This window comes from Oncorhynchus masou, chromosome 24 (genome assembly GCF_036934945.1).
Source record: "Oncorhynchus masou masou isolate Uvic2021 chromosome 24, UVic_Omas_1.1, whole genome shotgun sequence".
Taxonomy (NCBI): domain Eukaryota; kingdom Metazoa; phylum Chordata; class Actinopteri; order Salmoniformes; family Salmonidae; genus Oncorhynchus; species Oncorhynchus masou.
Genome location: NC_088235.1, coordinates 76,215,894 through 76,236,946, shown reverse-complemented (window position 1 = coordinate 76,236,946; position 21,053 = coordinate 76,215,894). Strand labels below are relative to the sequence as shown.

The window sequence follows — 21,053 nt, the reverse complement described above, 5'->3', positions numbered from 1 at the left end:
GTTTTGGCTATAAGCTATTATGACCCCATTCCTAAAAGCTTAGTCTATTGAACATGGACTTGCCTTCTGTCCCCTCTATGATGACCACAGGCTGCACACATTTTGAGTTTAGTGTGTGTCATATCTATATATCTAACCACTTTTGAGGTAAAATATTTTTTAACAACCATCCATTTAATAACTGGGAGACAGAAATGTGAAAAAACATGGTTGTCTTTTGTTCTACCTCGGGTAGGGGTATCTCAAAAACTAAAGCCATTTTGAGGATTGGCCACTAGCCTATTCATGCTGTGGCTATGCATGCAGAGTACAACCATGAATGAAATGTAACGCTAGATTGTAATGTTTAAAGACAACAATTTGACCCAACGAGGTGAATGAATAGAATATATCATAAGGAAAGAATGTGTGCCATTTCACCTTGCGTAGGTTCTCTCGTGATCTCATATCCTGTGACAAACATCCTCTTGGTAAGTGAGCCAGTTTCAGGCAGTTCATTCGACGACTCATTCGCTCGCTCTTCCACTGAGCTGTCAGACACGTTAGATATTAAAATATAGATGGCCAGCTAGCTAAGGAACTATTTGACTCTTCAACAGCGTTTTCCCATTTAACAATAGCTGTTCTCGTCTTACTATGACTCTCAGGTGATCTTCAGAGAGTCCAGGTGGTTCTGGTAAGTGTCTTTATTAATTTAATTTGAACCCTCCACATCACCCCATGTACTGTTGGAGCGTGCTATATAGGCTAGCTAGCTGTCTATAAGAAAGCAACCTAGACACAGTGCCAGTCATCCTCAGCCATGAGTGTAACGTTAGATAGACCTGGTCGGATTGCGTTCCCATGTGTATAATCAAATGGGGATTCCTCATGTCGGTGGTCTGCCGTCTCTCCTGACCCAAGTAAGTAGTTTCACATTGACAGCTGAAAGAGTAGGGCTAGCGAGATACACTCATGATATTATCTGAAGAAAACATAAGCTAATTTAGCTAAGCTTTGCTAGCTGGAATTGTATGCCGTTTAAGACAGAGTTGGCTGGTTAAAATAACCAAGATGACAAAACAACACGACTATTTGCTTTTACTACTAACTAACGTTAGGTAGCTAGCTAGTGTGTATCATCGCTGTCTGGCTCTGTATCTAATTAGTGGCTGCTGCACGGCTCTCAGGCTGGCAGGTCTGCCGGTTTTGACTAGCAGAACTGACTTTTCGTACAAGGTTAGGAGAATTTACGCAGCAGGTTAGGAGTATTAACGTAGCAGGTTAGAGGAATTCGTTTTAAGGTTTTAAAGCTGGAATCCTTAGTTACTACATCTTTGGACGTATAAATTAAAGATATACCCTTTGATTCTTGAATATGACAAAAAAATGCCTTATGAGCTTCAACTTTTGTACCCCATCAGAAACCAAACTATAAGCTTGTTTTACTCCAATGTTTGTAAACAAACACTGTATAGCCTCAAAACATGGTTAAAACTTAAATTGTTATATCATGGATAGTTAGTCCTTTCTTCCATAGCTGTCTATGGATTTGAGTGGTTACATTTCTCCAGGCCCATCACTCAGGCTATCTCAGAGGGCTAGTTAAAGACTGTCAATAAATTTCACAATGTTAATTAGGCAATATTTTCATGTTGTACACCTTTTAGTTCTCGTTAAATGCATTCAATGTTTGTATATACATTTACAATGTATAGTATGTTTGAGGTTTTAAGTCATTGAAATTTGGCGCTATTGGAATTTTAACATTGTCCCATGTACATTGTGTAATTTACAAATGTACCCTAACTAACCCCTATAGGGATATCCAAAGTCAACCCAAATTATGCTTGGGTTGTGTGCTTCTGGACTCTGAATTGATGATCACTTGGGTGCTGCCAGCTGTGAGCATGTGTGAAACAAGCCGAACCTTCATTGACGTTGTGATGCAGTCACAACCACAAGTCTCACAACTCTGTTTTAGACGTGACTGACATCATAACCCAACTTATCCTATTTACAGGTAGTAGTACATTTTGACATTTTGTCTGTTTCCTATATGAGAAGTAGTTTTTTTTTGTGGCAGTTGCTCTTTCAGGAAATTAGGGCTTTGCTCAAATAAAAGAAATTAAGTAAACCTTAAGATACAAGTGATCAGTCTGATCAAATTACATTTTATTTGTCACATGCTTCGAAAACAACAGGTGTAGACTAAGTGAAATGCTTACTTACAGGTCCTTCCCAACAATGCTGAGAAAATATAAAAATAATAACACAAGGAATAAATACACAACGAGTAATGTTAACTTGACTATATGCACAAGGTACCAGTGAGTCAATGTGCAGGGGTACGAGGTAATTGAGGTAGAGATATGTATGTGTGTATATGTATTTATATTAGTGGTGCCCAGTCAGCTGTTTGTTCACCCGCACCCGCCTGCAATTGCTAATAACCCATTCGCAACCGCCCAACTATTTGTGGAAATCTGAGGCTTGCACCCGACCATAACTCGCTAATATAGAAAATGAGCTGGAGGCTACAGTCAGACTGCGGAAGTATGTTGTTGACGGGGTGCATGATTATGCTTTGCATGATTTAGATACTTTTCTGCTTATAATTTCCGACATATTGGTACGTTTTTTGTTGTTGTTGTAAGTCATCTCTATAATTAGATGCATGCAGCTTCTCTTCTGTCATTATATGTTGCCCTAGAAGACTAAATAAACCCATGCTCACCAGAACGTCGTAAATAGTTTCAATCTAGTTGACATCGGGAAAGTTTCCTGTCATCCCTGCTTCTTTTGTAGAGCAAATGCGGTTAGGGACTGGGGGGAGAATGTAATAACAAAAGAGAACTGGAAAGTTTACAAATTACATTTGCATTCTCTCAAGATGATGAAAGAAAGAATATTTCTTCACACCTGTTCTCAAGTTAACATTTTGCCTACATTTGGTGTATAATTTTACAACTAGAAATGATTAATTCTGCAGGAGTTAATATTAAAGCTATATGAGGTTATAGGTCTACAGTCAGTCAAGATTTCAGTTTCCATTTAACTCATCTGAACAGTAGGCTACAGTTTCCATGATGTGCCATCGGCCTATTGGAAGTCCCTAGCTGTGTTCAATTACCCATACTACATACTTAATGAGTATATACTACATACTATTAGTTCATTTGTAAATGAACGGTATCCTTTCAGTTGAGCGTACTAGAGCTTTGCCTGTCTACAGGAAGTTGATGCTGTTGCTATGCAACTTTTTGCCAGCTTTTCACAGCATTTCGCTCTCAGGTGGGTTCAGAGCACACACTGGACGCTCTGGCTGAGGAGTAGTGTTGATCTGAGAGTTCTGATGTCATAACGGCAGTCAAGCACCCAAATTAACGTTGGCTAGTTACTTCCAGACACAAATGAGAGGACATCTCACTCTGGCCATTTTACTCGCCATAGCAGAGCTGTTTTCATGTTATCCAGAGCGTTGGTGAGTGTAACTGTGCTGTGCTGCTGGCAACAATTTAATTATGTTTTTTTTAACGAAGTTTACTGACACTGGTTATATTCCACGGGTGTTGAGTGTTTGTAAATTCAGCAGTTATTCTGCGCTCTGGCACAGAAAGTGCTCTGAAATCGGAGTAGATAATCAGAGTGAATTAACAATGTCCATTGAGAAACACAATGTCTATACCACTTAGCTAAGAATGATGAATTATGAAGTCAATAAACGTTGGGTAGTTAGTTAGATGGCATATAGTTAATATACTGGCAAGTCCGATATATTAGTTACACTAGGTAGCTAGTTAACGTACCAGTACATACTACTGTAATGATAAGCGGTGTGTAAGGGTAGCATAGCTAACAAATTGTCAGCCAACATAACGTGTAACTTATTTGAAAAGTCATTACTTTATTACATTGCTCAACATTTTCTTAACATTTGTCCATAATTAATTAAAGCAATGAATTTGTATTCTCTCTTGTCGGACTTTGGCTGCATATTTTCCACCATTTGCTTCAAATCTGAAACTGTTGTGGAGCCACGTCCATTTTCTGAAGAATTGTATTATGGGCCCTAAAAGCACGGCAATAGTGTCTACTGCTTGTGAATTTAGTATGACGTCCGGGAACTTTTGATATACTAACTATATCCATACTATGACCAATAAGCTTACGATATGCTCAATTTACGTCACAATTTGTGCATTTAGTATGAGTATACGAACACAGGATGAGTAGGTTAACCACCACTTCCCTCCATATTACTGGCCAACGTGTAATCATTGGAAAACAAACTGGGCGATTGACTATCCTACCAAACGGGACATAAACTGTAATATCTTCCTTTTCAACTAGATGTGGCTGAATGACGACACGGATAATATAGAGCTGGCTGGCTTCTCTGTGCATTGGCAGGACAGAGCAGCTACGTCTGGTAAGACGAGGGCTGGGAGTGTCTATTTGTCAGTAACTGTTGATGCGAGATCTATAATATTAAAGTAGTCTTGAGCCATCGCTCAATACGGAAGTGGTCAGATGACGCGGATGCTACTCTACAGGACTGTAGCGTAGCACAGACTGAAATATATGTTCCTGGATTCATCCAATGGCATTGAGGAGTATACCAGCCCAGTCACCGGCTTCATCAATAAGTGCATTGAAGACGTTGTCCACAGTGACCATACGTACATTTCCCAACCAGAAGCCATGGATTACAGGCAACATCTGCACTGAGCTAAAAGTTAGAGCTGCCGCTTTCAAGGAGTGGGACGCTAATCCAGCCACTTACAAGAAGTCCCGCTATGCCCTCAGACGAACCATCAAAGGCAAAGCGTCAATACAGCACTAAGATTGAATTCTACTATACCGGCTCTGACACTCGTTCGATGTGGCAGGGCTTGAAAAATATACAGACTACAAAGGGAAACTCAGCCGCGGACTGCCCAGTGACGCAAGCCTACCAGACGCGCTAAATGCCTTTTATGCTTGCTTCAAGGCAGGCAACGCTGAAGCATGCATGAGAGCACCAGCCGATCCATACGATTGTGTGATCACGCTCTCCGTAGCCGATGTGAGCAAGACCTTTTAAACAAGTTCACCACTAAGCTCAGGACCCTGGGACTAAACACCTCCCTCTGCAACTGGATGCGGAACTTCCTGACGGGCTGCCCCCAGGTGGTAAGTGCAGGCAACAACTCATCTGCCACGCTGATCCTCAACACGGGCCCCTCGGGTGCGTGCTTAGTCCCCTCCTGTACACTCTGTTCACCCACAACTGCGTGGCCATGCATGACTCCAACACCACTAAGTTTGCTAACGAGAACAGTGGTAGGCCTGATCACCGACAACGATGAGACAGCCTATAGGGATGGGGTCATAGACCTGGCAGTGTGGTGCCAGGACAACCTCTCCCTCAATGTGAGCAAGACAAAGGAGCTGATCGTGGACTACAGGAAAATGTGGGCCTAACAGGCCCCCATTAACATCAACGGGACTGAAGTGGAGCAGGTCGAGAGTTTCAAGTTCCTTTGTGTCCACATCACCAGCGAACTGTCATGGTCCAAACACACAAGACAGTCGTGAAGAGGGCACGACAGCACCTTTCCCCCTCAGGAGACTGAAAAGATTTGGACTCTGTCCCCAGAGTTCTAAATTTCTAGAGCTGCACCATTGAGAGCATCCTGACAGGTTGCATCACCGCCTGGTATGGCAACTGCTCGGCATCTGACCATAAGGTGCTAAAGAGGGTAGTGCGTATAAATTTCTAGAGCTGCACCATTGAGAGCATCCTGACAGGTTGCATCACCGCCTGGTATGGCAACTGCTCGGCATCTGACCATAAGGTGCTAAAGAGGGTAGTGCGTATAGCCCAGCACATCACTGGGACCAAGCTTCCAGACATTCAGGACCTATATGCTAGGCGGTGTCAGAGGAAGGCCCCAAAAATAGCCTTCTTGTTATCATTTTTACATTTTTTTTAAACGTTTATTTTAGTAAATATTTTCTTTACCCAACAATGCAGTTCAAGAAATGGAGTAACTTCTTGGTGACTGGGGGGGGCAGTATTGAGTAGCTTGGATGAATAAGGTGCCCAGAGTAAACTGCCTGCTACTCAGCCATAAAAGCGAGAATATGCATATAATTAGTATATTTGGATAGAAAACTGTTTGAATGATGTCTGTGAGTATAACAGAACTCATATGGCAGGTGAAAACCTGAGAAAAAAATCCAACCAGGAAGTGGGAAATCTGAGGTTGGTTGGTTGTTTTTCAACTCATGCCCTATTGATGATACAGTGGGATATTGGTCATGTTGCACTTCCCCTGGCTTCCACTAGATGTCAACAGTCTTTAGAACTTTGAGGCTTCTACTGTGAAGTGGGGCCGAAATGAGAGGGGAATGAGCCAGGTGTCTGGCAGATTGCCACAAGCTCGTGACGCGCGGTTATGTGAAAGTTAGCTTGCGTTCCAATGCTTTTCTACAGACAAAGGAATTCTCCGGTTGGAACATTATTGAAGAATTATGTTAATTAGAGATCGGGCTACATTTTTCAACAATCTGTTAAAAATCGCGCAACATTTCAACGTCCTGCTACTCATACCAGGAATATAGTATATGCATATGATTAGTATGTGTGCATAGAAAACACTGGTTCAATGGTGTCTGTGACTATAACAGAACGAGTTCCGTGGTCAAAATCGCCAGAACCTGGTCACTAAATCGACGGAGAAAAAATCAATCCGCCAGTCTATGTATTGTCTATTGGAAGGAAAAATACTTAAGGCTGAGAATACAGTTCCTGTAGTTTCCACACGATGTCGCCAGTGTTGTGATTTCGATTCAACTAAATCCTTGGTCATCTGAGTAATAGCCACATCCGGTTGTCAGTTCCACAGCTGTAAACAATGGAACTGGAAAAGTTGGCTACGTTTCCCAAACTTGTGCCTATTGAATACAGATCGCTCCGTGATCAATTTGATCGTTTATTAACGTTTAGTAATACCTAAAGTTGGATTACAGAAGTAGTTTGAAGTGTTTTGTCAAAGTTTATAGGCAACTTTTTTAATAAAAAAAAATAACGTCGCGTTTAAAAAATGTGTTTTTCCTGGATCTGACGGTCTTCATAAATGGACATTTTGGGTACACTAGGACCGATTTAATCGAAAAAAAGACCCAATTGTGATGTTTATGGGACCTATAGGAGTGCCAACAAAGAATCTCGTCAAAGGTAATGAATGTTTTATATTTTATTTCTGCGTTTTGTGTAGCGCCGGCTACGCTAATTCCTTTGTTTACGTCCCCTTCTGGTATTTCGGGGTGTTGCCTGCTATCAGATAATAGCTTCTCATGCATTCGCCGAAAAGCATTTTACAAATCTGACTCGTTGGCTAGATTCACAACGAGTGTAGCTTGAATTGAGTACCCTGCATGTGAATTTAAGTTTTAACGAGTGCTATTAGCATTTGGCGTAGTGCATTTGCATTTGTTTGCAGGGGGTGCGGTTTCGTCCCGGGTGGGCCAGAGAGGTTAACTTCTTGGAACTCTAGGGGCGCAATTTCATTTTTGGATGAAAAACGTTCCCGTTTTAAACAAGATATTTTGTCACAAAAAGATGCTCGACTATGCATATAATTGCTACTGTTCGAAAGAAAACACTCTGACGTGTCCAGAAATACAAAGATCTTCTCTGTGCGTGCCCTTTAACGTGAGCTTCAGGCAAAACCAAGATGAGATGGCATCCAGGAAATGACAAGGATTTTTGAGGCTCTGTTTGTCATGATCTCCTTATATGGCTGTGAACGCAAGAGGAATGAATCAACCCTCTCTGTCGTTTCCCCAAGGTGTCTGCAGCATTGTGACGTATTTGTAGGCAGATCATTGGAAGATTGACCATAAGAGACCACATTTACCACGTGTCCGCCCGGTGTCCTGCGCCGAAATTGGTGCGCAAAAGTCACCTGCCAGTATTTTTCCAAGGAATACAGAGAGGAAAGCAAGCTTCCACGAACTGCATGTCAATGAAGAGATATGTGAAAAAACACCTTGAGGACTGATTCCAAACAACGTTTGCCATGTTTCGGTCGATATTATGTAGTTAATCCGGAAAAAGTTTTACGTTGTAGGTGACTGCATTTTCGGTTCGTTTGAGTAGCCAGGCGCAATGTAGAAAACGGAACGATTTCTCCTACACACAGACGCTTTCAGGAAACACTGCGCATTTGGTATGTGACTGAGAGCCTCCTCATTGAAAACATCAGAAGCTCTTCAAAGGTAAATGATTTTATTTATTTGGTTATCTGGCTTTTGTGAAAATGTTGCGTGCTACATGCTACACAAAATGCTATGCTAGCTTTGCATACTCTTACACAAATTAGTCCATTTCTATGGTTCAAAAGCATATTTTGAAAATCTGAGATGACAGTGTTGTTAAGAAAAGGCTAAGCTTGAGAGCAAACGCATTATTTTAATTTTATTTGCGATTTTCAGAAATCGTTAACGTTGCGTTATGCTAATGAGCCTGAGGCTTTAGGATCCGGGATGGGGAGTTTCAAGAGGTTAACATCCTAAAGATTGATTCTATACTTAGTTTGACATGTTTCTACGACCTGTAATATAACTTTTTGGACTTTTCGACCAACCTTTACCAAACTCCCTAACAAAAGTATCTATTTGGACATAAATTATGGACATTATCGAACAAAACAAACATTTATTGTGGAACTGGGATTCCTGGGAGTGCATTCTGATGAAGATCATCAAAGGTAAGTGAATATTTATAATGGTATTTCTGACTAATGTTGACTCCACAACATGGCGGATATCTCTGACTGTTTTGGTCTCTGAGCGCCATTCTCAGATTATTGCATTGGTTGCTTTTAAAAACAATCTGTCACAGCGGTTGCATTAAGGAGAAGTTCATCTAAAGTTCCATGTATAATAGTTGTAATAGTTCCATGTATAATAGTTGTAATAGTTCCATGTATAATAGTATCTTTTATCAATGTTTATTATGAGTATTTCTGTAAATTGATGTGGCTCTCTGCAAAATCACCATGTTTTGGAATTACTGAACATAACACGCCAATGTAAAATGAGATTGTTGGATATAAATATGCACTTTATCGAACACAACATGTATTGTGTAACATGATGTCCTATGAGTGTCATCTGATGAAGATCATCAAAGGTTAGTGATTAGTTTTATCTATATTTGTGCTTTTTGTGACTCTATTTGGCTGGAAAAATGGCTGTGTTTGTCTGTGACTTGGTGGTGACCTAACATAATCGTCTGTGGTGCTTTCGCTGTAAAGCCTTTTTGAAATCAGACACTGGCTGGATTAACGAGAATCTTATCTTGAAAATTGTGTAAAATACTTGTATGCTTGAGGAATTTTAATTTTGAGATTTTTGTTTTGAATTTGGCACCCTGCACTTTCACTGGCTGTTGGCGGGGTGGGACGCTACCGTCCCGAATATCCCAGAGAGGTTAAGGGCTTGTACGTAAGCATTTCACGGTAACATACAATTTCTCGCCCCAACTTCGTGTAATAGAGATTGTGTCATCTGTGGATCTGTTGGGGCGGTATGCGAATTGGAGTGGGTCTGGGATGATGGTGTTGACGTGAGCCATGACCAGCCTTTCATTGCTACAGATGTGAGTGCTAGCTGGCAATAGTCATTTAGACAGGTTACCTTGGCATTCTTGGGCACAGGCCCTATAAAATCATTTATTTTTTCTCAAGTTTCTGCTCTCAATCACACTTTACAATAGGTCTTTGGGAAACCCTTTCTATCTACCAGAACACTTTTCACTAACAGAAAGTGGTACACGTGTGCACCGCACATACAGAGATGGAGAATTCTTATTGTCTCTTCAGAAAGTTGCAGGAAATATGAATCACTGATGCATTCTGTTAATTTCTTACGATAAACTTAGGCTATTTAATAAATAATCAATTTAGTTGATTCCTTAAGTTCAATTCATTTTTGAGTATTGCATTCCGTTTGTCTGGATTCCATCTGCGTTCTCTGCATCGCAGATTTTATAGGGCCCTAACTATGGTGCTCCCAGACTGGGTCAGGGAGAGGTTGAAAATGTCAGTAAAGACACTTGCGAGCTGGTCAGTGCATGGTCTGAGTATGCGTCCTGGTAATCAGTCTAGCCCCGCGGCCTTCTGAATGTTAACCTGTTTATAGGTCTTACTCTCATCAGCTACGTAGAGGGATCACACAGTTGACCGGAACAGCTGGTCCTCTCATGCTTGGTTCAGTGTTGCGTGCCTCGACGCGAGCACAAAAGTTTCCAAGCCCTACCACCTCCACCGAGTATTGGGCCGTGTCTCGACTTGACAGTTTGTGCAGCTTTAGTGCTCTGATGGAATTCTGACAGCGTCATCCGTCTACATTTAAATGTCTACAGTGGGTCCGGATTCCCTTATCCCGCGCTATATACAAACGCATACTGGTAAATATAATAACACAACTAATTGCAGTAGCTAACTAGCAAGCTAGCCTCTGTAGCTAGCAAGCAACACTAAAGGGATTGTAAAAGGTTTAGCATAACGCTAGCCAAACCAAAAATATATTTTCTAAATATTTGCTACCCCCTCACATTTGAGGCCAACAAACGCATACCTCATGCTAGGAACGTATTTCCTCCAACGCAATAATGAAAATGTTCCTCTTACTCCCAAAACATACGTTTTCTGGATACTTGTGGGAGCAGTGTTGATGGCGTCGCTCATTGTATGCGCTTTCGAGGGCCTGATTGCGTTCAGAGGAGAAATCTGCACACAATGCATCCCTGACCACCTGTTGAAGTGGTCAGCCAGATCTGAACACAATCAGACCACAAAACGACTTTTGTGTCTCCCGTCTTTTCAATGTGGTCTTCGTATTTTGATAGCAGAAGTCACATGTAAGTGTCAAGTGTTTACACGACCAGAGTCGGCGTAGTAGGATTTGATTTTAGTCCTGTATTCACGCTTTGTCTGTATGATGTACTTGTCGGAGGTCTTAGTGGAATTTCTTATAAGCATCCCACTCTTTGAAAGCGGCAGCTCTAACTTTTTGCTCAGTGAGGATGTTGCCTGTAATTCATGGCTTCTGGTTGGGATATATACGTACAGTGCATCCGGAAAGTATTCAGACCCCTTGACCTTTTCCACGTTTGGTTACGTTACAGCCTTATTCTAAAATGTATTTTTAATTCCTCAATCTACACACTATCAAATGTATTACAAATAAACATGCATTATTTCATAGTTTTGATGTCTCCAATATTATTATACAGGGTAAAAATAAAGAAACCTTTGCATGAGTAGGTATTCTAAAACTGTTGACTGGTAGTGTATGGTCACTGTGATGAATAAATAACTAAACTGTCTTTGAGGAATAAAATGCTATCTACTAGCCCATATTTCTTTTTATTTTCTTTGATCAGGAGCATGTTGGAGGTAAGTCTTTGTTAATAGATTAGTTTGGGTGTCAGATTTTATTTTAAGACTTGACAGTCTCTAGGTTTCCTCGTGAATGTGCCAACTGCAGAAGAAATATTGAGGCTCTTCGGCATCATGTTTTGCCATGATTTGTATCCCATTGATAATGTACATTCCATTTTTGGGATGAATTGATTAGGATAATTAAACATTTTAGATGTGAAGAAAAGTACCTCGTTACTTTTTCTGCATCTGGCTGCATTGTTCACCATCAAAGTACAGCTAGTGCCCCTCTTTCTGACCTTGCCCTGTTGACCACCAAACTCTGCTTTCTGGAAAGCTCAAGTTAGTACAGGGTGTTCTTGCCAAACTGGAGATTTGGAGGTGGTTATGGAGGGCTTGAGAAGCGCGGCACCAATCTCCCCCAGGCCTTTGAGCCGATGCCTGGGTACTTTTCACAGGTGAGCTCAAAGACTGTGGTCTGTAACATGTCTGCCCATGTTGATCCGGAGTTGGGGCGAGAAATATCCTGACATGGTGCAAGTCCCTTCAGTAGCCTGGCACTGTTTGCACTCCAAGCCCACTGGCCGCGGCACGTAGAGGGTGGCCTTTCTAGTCCCTGCCCTGCGGTTTACCTTCCAAGGCCAAGACAAACCAGCAACCCCCATCACTGAAAGCGTAATGAAGTGCTTTAGATTAAAATAGAAACAAATGTGAAATTTTGCGCTACGGAGTGAACCAGAGAATCAAGTTTTTCTGACGAAATGGGGAGTCCGAACTGGTACCCTCGAAGACTGAACATTGTTGACGTGAAATGGCACGCTGAAATTATATCTAGTGAAGTTGACAACTAAACTGCTTGGAGTAACCCTGGATTGTAAACTGTCATGGTCAAAACATATTTATACAACAGTAGCTAAGATGGAGAGAAATCCATAGGTTTGTCGCACCTGGACTGCTGTTCAGTCGCTTGGTCAGGTGCCATAAAGAGGGACTGAGGAAAATTGCAATTGGCTCACAACAGGGCAGCACATCTGGCCTTTGGATGTACACAGAGAGCTAACATTAATAATATGCATGTCAATCTCTCATGGCTCAAAGTGGAGGAGAGATTGACTGTATCACTGTTGTCTGTCTGTCCAAACTATTGTCACACAGCTCGGACACCCATGCATACCCCACAAGGCATGCCACCAGTCTCTTCACAGTGCCCAAGTCCAGAACAGACTATGGGAGGCACACAGTACTAAATAGAGCCATGACTACATGGAACTCTATTCCAACATCAAGTAATTCATGCCAGCAGTAAAAAATGTTTTTTTTTAAACTGGTAAAAATACAGCTTATGGAACAGCGGGGACTGTGAAGCAATGCAAGCCTAGACAAACACCCATACGCATGGTGTACAAGATGGCGTTGGAGGAGATGGCCGCCGTTTTACGGTCTCCTAACCAATTGTGCTATTATGTGAGGGTTTTTCGTGATATTTGTAAATTATTTTGTACATAATGTTTCTGCAACCTTATCTTACGGCAGAAAAGAGCTTCTGGATATCAGGACAGCGATCACTCACCTCGGATTAGACAAAGATTTCTTCTTCAACAACAACAGCAAGCAGGACTCACACGATATTCTCCAAACAACCCACAGGGCAGACATCCCAATTATTCGCAAGAGGAAGCGACGCCAAGGATGAAGAGCTGGATGCCTCGTCCGGACCCGCAGAAGACAACTAGGAAAGCTGCTGTTACCTTCAATATTACTCGCCAACGTGCAATCAATGGACAATAAACTAGACGAGGTAAGATCACGAATATCCTACCAACAGGACATCAAGAACTGTAATATCCTATGCTTCACGGAATCGTGGCCGAACGACGACATGGATATATGCTGCACCGGCAGGATAGAACGGCACACTCCGGTAAGATGGGGGGGTGCGGTCTTTGCATATTTGTAAACAGCTGGTGCACAAAATCTAAGGAAGTCTCTAGATTTTGCTCGCCTGAAGTTGAGTATATTGTGATAAACTGCAGGCCACACTACTTGCCTAGAGTTCTCAGTTATACTTTTCGTGGCTGTTTATATTCCACCACAGACAGATGCTGGCACTAAGACCGCACTCAGTCAGCTGTATAAGGAAATAAGCAAACAGGAAACCACTCACCCAAACCACTCGCTCCTAGTGGTCGGAGACTTTTTTAAATTCAAACTTAAATCAGTTCTACCAAATCTCTATCAACATGTTAAATGTGCAACCAGAGGAAAAACGATTCTAGATAACCTGTACTCCACACACAGAGATGCGTATAAAGCTCTCCCTCGCCCTCCATTTGGTAAATCCGACCACAACTGTCCTCCTGATTCCTGCTTACGAGCAAAAATTAAAGCATGAAGCACCAGTGACTCGGTCTATAAAAAAAAAATGTCAGATGAAGCAGATGCTAAACTACAGGACTGCTTTGCTATCACAGACTGGAACATGTTCCAGGATTCTTCCGATGACATTGAGGAATACACTGGCTTTATCAATAAGTGCATTGAGGACCACAGGGCAGACATATACCTTTGACTATTGGATGTTCTAATAGGTACTTTAGTATTGCCAGCCTAATCTCGGGAGTTGATAGGCTTGAAGTCATAAACAGCGCAATGCTTGAATCATTGCGAAGAGCTGCTGGCTAACGCTGTAAAGTGCTGTTTGAATGAATGCTTGAGCCTGGCTTGTTGCAAACTAATTTGCCAGAATTGTACGTAATTATGACATAACATTGAAGGTTGTGCAATGTAACAGCAATATTTAGACTTACGGATGCCACCCGTTAGATAAAATACAGAACGGTTCCATATTTCACTGAAAGAATAAACGTTTTGTTTTTGAAATGATAGTTTCCGGATTTGACCATATTAATGACCTAAGGCTTGTATTTCTGTGTGATATTATAATTAAGTCTATGATTTGATAGAGCAGTCTGACTGAGAGGTGGTAGGCAGCAGCAGGCTCAAACTGCTGCATATTCCCTGACTCTGTTTCACAGAACGCAAGAGAAGTGAAACAATTTCCCTAGTTAAAAGAAATTCATGTTAGCAGGCAATATTAACTTTTAAGTAAGGTGTTGATGTTTATGGTTCAGTACACATTGGTGCAATGAGTGCTTTTTTTTGCGAATGCGCTTGTTAATAAATCACCCGTTTGGCGAAGTAGGCTGTGATTCAATGATAAATTAACAGGCACCGCATCGATTATATGCAACACAGGACAAGCTAGATAAACTAGTAATATCATCAACCATGTGTAGTTAACTAGCGATTGTTAAGATATGTTTAATGCTAGCTAGCACCTTTCCTTGGCTCCTTGCTGCACTTGCATAACAGGTAGTCAGCCTGCCATGCAGTCTCCTCATGGAGTGCAATGTAATCGGCCATGATTGGTGTCCAATAATGCAGATTACCGATTGTTATGAACTTGAAATCGGCCCCAATTAATCAGCCATTCAGATTAATCGGTCGACCTCTACTCACTACCCTCTGGAGAGTCTTGCGGTTGTGGGCGGAGTAGTTACCGTACCAGGCGGTGATACAGCCCGACAGGATTTTCTCGATTGTGCATCTGTGAAAGTTTGTTTTTGGTGACAAGCCTAATTTCTTCAGCCTCCTGAGGTTGAAGAGGCGCTGTTGCGCCTTCTTCACCATGCTGTCAGTGTGGGTGGACCATTTCAGTTTGTCTGTGATGTGTACACTGAGGAACATAACTTTCCCCCTTCTCCTCTACTGTCCCGTTGATGTAGATAGGGGGGTGCTCCCTCTGCTGTTTCCTGAAGTCCACAATCACCTCCTTTTGTTTTGTTGAGTGTGAGGTTGTTTTCCTGACACCACACTCCGAGGGACCTCACCTCCTCCCTTTAGGCAGTCTCGTCATTGTTGGTAATAAAGCCTACCACTGTAGTGTCGTATGCAAACTTGATGATTGAGTTGGAGGTGTGCATGTCCATGCAGTCATGGGTGAACAGGGAATACAGGAGAGGGCAGAGAATTTATTGTATATTTCAAACTTTTTTAACAAATCAAAAACTGAAAAATTGGGCGTGCAAAATTATTCAGCCCCCTTAAGTTAATACTTTGTAGCGCCACCTTTTGCTGCGATTACAGCTGTAAGTCGCTTGGGGTATGTCTCTATCAGTTTTGCACATCGAGAGACTGAAATTGTTCCCCATTCCTCCTTGCAAAACAGCTCGAGCTCAGTGAGGTTGGATGGAGAGCATTTGTGAACAGCAGTTTTCAGTTCTTTCCGCAGATTCTCGATTGGATTCAGGTCTGGACTTTGACTTGGCCATTCTAACACCTGGATATGTTTATTTTTGAACCATTCCATTGTAGATTTTGCTTTATGTTTTGGATCATTGTCTTGTTGGAAGAGTTTGAAAGTTTGAAATATCCAATAAATGTCGTTCCACTTCATGATTGTGTCCCACTTGTTGTTGATTCTTCACAAAAAAATACAGTTTTATATCTTTATGTTTGAAGCCTGAAATGTGGCAAAAGGTCGCAAAGTTCAAGGGGGCCGAATACTTTCGCAAGGCACTGTACCTTAGCTTTCTTGGGAACAGGAACAATGGTGGCCCTCTTGAAGCATGTGGGAACAGCAGACTGGGATAGGGATTGATTGAATATATCCGTAAACACACCAGCCAGCTGGTCTGCGCATGCTCTGAGGACGCGGCTAGGGATGCCGTCTGGGCCAGCAGCCTTGCGATGGTTAACACGTTTAAATGTTTTACTCATATTGGCTGCGGTGAAGGAGAGTCCGCAGGTTTTGTTAGCGGGCCGTGTCGGTGTATTGTCCTCAAAGCGAGCAAAGAAGTTTTGTTTGTCTGGGAGCAACACATCAGGGTCTGCGATGGGGCTGGTTTTCTTTTTGTAGTCCATGATTGACTGTAGACCCTTTCCACATTCCTCTCGTGTCTGCGCAGTTGAATTGCGACTACTTTGTCTCTATATTGACGCTTAGCTAGTTTGATTGCCTTGCGGAGGGAATAGCTACACTCTATTCAGTCATGTTTCCGGTCACCTTGCCCTGATTAAAAGCAGCGGTTCATGCTTTCAATTTTGTGCAAATGCTGCCATCAATCCACGGTTTCTGGTTGGGGAAGATTTTAATAGTCGCTGTTGGTACAACATCAACGATGCACTTGCTAATAAACTTGCTCACGGTATACATCAATGTTGTTGTTCGACGCTATCCGGAACATATCCCAGTCAACGTGATCGACGCGATCTTGATGCGTGGAATCACACTGCTCGGACCAGCGTTGAACAGACCTGAGCACGGGCGTTTCCTGTTTTAGTTTGTCTATAGGCTGGGAGCAACAAAATGGAGTCGCGGTCAGATTTGCTGAAATGAGGGCGAGGGATGGCTTTGTATGCGTCGCGGAAGTTAGAGTAACAATGATCCAGAATTTTCCCAGCCCTGGTTGCGCATTCAATGTGCAGTATGTGGTAGCAGAGGCCTGAGGGCACACACTTAATATGTTGTAAAATCCCATCACTAATGTATACTCACTAAGGCCAGTGGGTTTTATAACTGTTGCATATGGACATTGACTTTGTGGACCTCCTTCCACTTTGAAGTCCTTATCCAGCATGTTTCTCTTTGAAAGGCACTTAGCTAGAGATCTTGCTAGTTAGTTCAGGATCAGACGGAAGTCATGACCTTCGTCTTTGTATTACGACATTCATAAAGAGGGCCTCGGTTTGTTTCGAGCTAGTGCCAACGATCAGAATGGTCATCTGCAGTAGCCTATGCTTGCCGTGCTGAGGTCTATTCAGTGCCAAAAAGCGGCTCTTATGTAAAACATATTGCTTAATCTCTCAAAGGGTGTTATCAGCCATTTTTCCCAGGCTGTAGGGCCATGCCACGGCTAATCCAGGAGCATGTGGCCTGACTTAGGGTTCCAAGGCGGTTTGATCTCTACATTTTGTTTTTCTCTCCTCTATCAGTCCCTCTCTCTCTCTCTCTCGGCCTCCAGAGCTAGCCTACACGCATTTTATCTAGGGCTCTCCTTTACCTCCCAATCTGATTTCATCTCTAGTTCCCCTCTACCTTCTGGTCGGTGGATGAATGCCACCTCTGTCAACACCGTGGTCTTGTCTGTTATGAGATATAACGTTTGTGCGGTCTCCACTCAGGATGACTTGAGTCCCTCATCTTGACGCTGCGATTTTGGTAATAGCGGTCTTGACTGACCACTGCTTTGGACTATCGCTAAGAGTTAGGGACTCCTACCGCAGCTTAAGGTGAGTTTGACTAGGTGAATCATGTTGTTTTGACAGGTTGGGATTGAACCGAACGCTGCTCATAAAATAAATGGATATGGCAAGGAGCTCTTTCTTTATTTGCCGTTTGTAAAAAGCTTGGTTTTATTAACACATTCCTGCCATTTGTATTGGTTGTACAAACCTCTTTTTACTTCACCTCTAGCAAACTTGGGTCTTTTTTCACTTGTGTATAATCAATTCACTTCAATTCAACTTTATTTGCATCTGTTTAACAAATGAATGCTCATTTGAATGAATCTAATACCACAAAATGTACAGTCGAGGGACACAAATCTCAGCCATGGTTTACAGTGCCATGTCTGGTACTTGGCTCAGCAGAAGCTCTATCAGGAGGGAGGGGGGGTTCACACGCACTAAACAAAAGCAGATGCAGGGGGTCCAGGGTCCTGACCTGAGAGCAGAGGAGGGGCAGGTGACCACGGACTAAGGCCACTGGTGGGGGTGATATACAACTGGATGTCAGCACTGCCGGGAACAAAGCCCAGCAACAATGCACTGTAAGTAGGAGGGGAAGTGATAAAGAAAGCATATTGAGCTGAGAGCACGACTACAACAAACACTTTTCCCTCCGAATTCTTCCATGAATTATGACAGCCCGTCATTAGGTCATGGGTTATTGTTAGCTTTTCTATCCCAGTGTCCAAGAACAGGCGAGGGGCAAAAAAAGAGAAGGACCGCTGAGTTATAGGTTTTTGAAGGCGTGTTTATCCTGAAGTCGAGTCTTTCATTCAGGAAGTTGTGAAACATATGCAGTCAGTCAACTATGTGGGTGGCTGAATTGCTGCTGCTGCCGAAGGCCTCCTTGATTCCAAAGAGTGCTCAACCTCCAGAGCGGTGTATAAAAGCCTGACTGTCCACCGTCAACTGTTTTCATCCTGAGAGCAAACTTGCTCTGTGACATTTAAGAGAAAAGTGTTAAAGATTAAACAAACCTGCTACTCACTAATGCTTAGTTTTTTCCAGTGGACCCTGGAACATGTCTTTTGATAGCTGGTTTCAAACTCAGAGTTTAGGCCAATTCCTTTTTATATTACTGTCAATTTTGGGCTCATGGACAAAATGACAGTTTAAGAAATGACCCACAGGTACACTACAGGGTCTGTCTATGCTTTAGGCAGAAAGGTCAGTTGATGTCTTTTTGTGTGACTGATTGGCTGTGTCATGTCTCCAATTTCACAGGTTAGAGTGGTTTGGTTTTGTGGGTAGCGCCTGGAGAAATGGGTGGGTCCCCTCCTTCAGTAGCAGAGTGAACTCTCATCTTGTGGTCTCTTCTTGCCTCCAGGCTGGGAAATGTGTCATCGGGTGTTCCAATTATACGGCGGCATCTTCTCTGAAGGCCTTCCATGTGTTTGATCAGGTGCTTTGTGAGACCTGGCCAAACTGGTGAACCGTATTTCAGGACAGGCCTGAAGAATGTCACACATATTTGTGTTATAACATTGCCCCAGACAGCTTTGTGAACTGATTTCACTCAGAACATTGTTGTTAGAAAACCAAGCTTTTTTGAGCCCCTTGTAGAAAGGGCTTCTTGAAGTACGGCTACAAACTGCCTGTGGGACTGTGTGATTATTGGCCTGTTAAACCTGCACCACTGTCAATGCTGTATGTCGTGATGTGCGGAAGTCGCTTAACCTTAACCCTGCCTGCCTACCAGTCTCACATTTTAACAGTAAAAGGTTTTGGCACTGGCAAGTTCTTATTCTTCTCTCCAAGCCACATGTGGCGTGGCCAACTGTGGTCAAATGATGGCCTTGTTCTCTACATAGCATAACCACGAACCAGAGACGATGCTAGGTAATCAAATGAAGAACAACAATGCAGGGTTTACCTGGCTGTGGAGAAGTCTAATATGACTGCAGATATTATCTGACTGAGCCTACCAGGGGGTTCTGAACAGTAGCTTAGCTCACAAATAAATACAAGTTCTGTCAACCATGATGGTTCCAGCTGCGACTCTGAACATTCAGAAACCGATGGTACATTTTCAAGAGTGCAATGACAAGTGTTATTTTTATTTTGACAATTGACAATCTGAATCCAGGGATGTCTCAAACCTAAACTTACAAAATGACTGTCAAAAATGCTCACCATTGTTCCTTCTGTTTTCAGTCTAAAGTCACTTTGTTTGACAGACTTCTTGATTTTCTTCAACAGGTCAAACTTTTCAATGTTCCCAACTACTCATGCCATCAGCCAGTTGCCCTATAGTCCAACCTGGGTGTGTTTATACGTGGTAAGATTTTAGAGAAAGGGTTCAGGGCCTTTGATCAAAGTGTCTAATGATGGTTCTCTCCTGTTTGTCTCCCAGGGGTCCAGGTTCGTGTCGTGAGAGGGAGAGCTACAGAGGGGAGGAGGAACATCTGGGGGCGTCGCTGCCCGGGTTCTCAAGGTAACACCTGGATCTCTTCTGATATCTGTCATGGCTCTAGAGTATGTGTGCCAGTCTGTCTGGCTATTAAGGCTCTATGTAAATCTGTCTGACCATTGAGACTTTAGTTATGTCACTCTGTTTGTACAACTCCCCATATACTCTCACCTACACACTCTGAAGTTATACAGTGCCTTCAGAAAGTATTCATAACCCTAGACTTTTTCCACACATGTTATTTTACAAGCCTGAATTCAAATGGATTCATATTTATTTTGAATTTTACCCCCTTTTCTCCCCAATTTTGTGGCATCCAATTGTTAGTAGTTGCTATCTTGTCTCATCGCTACAACTCCCATACGGGCTTGGGAGAGACGAAGGTCGAAAGCCATGCGTCATGCATCCTAAAATGGATTCATATTGAGATTTTGTGTCACTGGTCAACACACAATGCCCCATAATGTCAAAGTGGAATTTGTTTTTAGTAATGTGTACGAATAAAAAAAAAAAATGTTTTGAGTCAATAAACTGAAATATTTTGAGTCAATAAGTTTTCAACCCCTTTTTATTATGGCAAGCCTAAATAAGTTCAGGAGTAAACATTTGCTTAACGAGTCACATAAATTGCATGGACTCACTATGTGCAGTAATGCTGTTTAACATACTTTAATAATTTTTTATTACTTCCTCCTCTCTGACCCCGCACATACAATAATCTGTAAGGTCCCTCAGCGGTGTCGTGAATTTCAAACACCAATTCGACCACAAAGACCAGGGAGGTTTTCCAACCCTTCACAAAGAAAGGCACCTATTGGTAGATGAGTGGGTAAAAAATAGATAATGAGCAGACAATAGCCAGATTTTCATGCAAATATTCTAGAATCCGCATAAATAAAATATGAACAGTTTCCACTAACTGAACTTTACACCACAAA

At 42.3% G+C, this 21,053-nt stretch overlaps 1 protein-coding gene across 1 annotated transcript in view; it reads left to right on the top strand.

Annotated features, from left to right (window-relative positions):
- The first annotated feature begins 501 nt into the window (after positions 1–501).
- atp13a3 (ATPase 13A3) overlaps positions 502–21,053 on the top strand; it is a 61,067-nt gene continuing 40,515 nt past the window's right edge. Inside the window, 2 exon segments of the mRNA XM_064934927.1 lie at positions 502–676; positions 20,059–20,139. The gene's annotated coding sequence lies outside the window, so the exon portion shown is untranslated.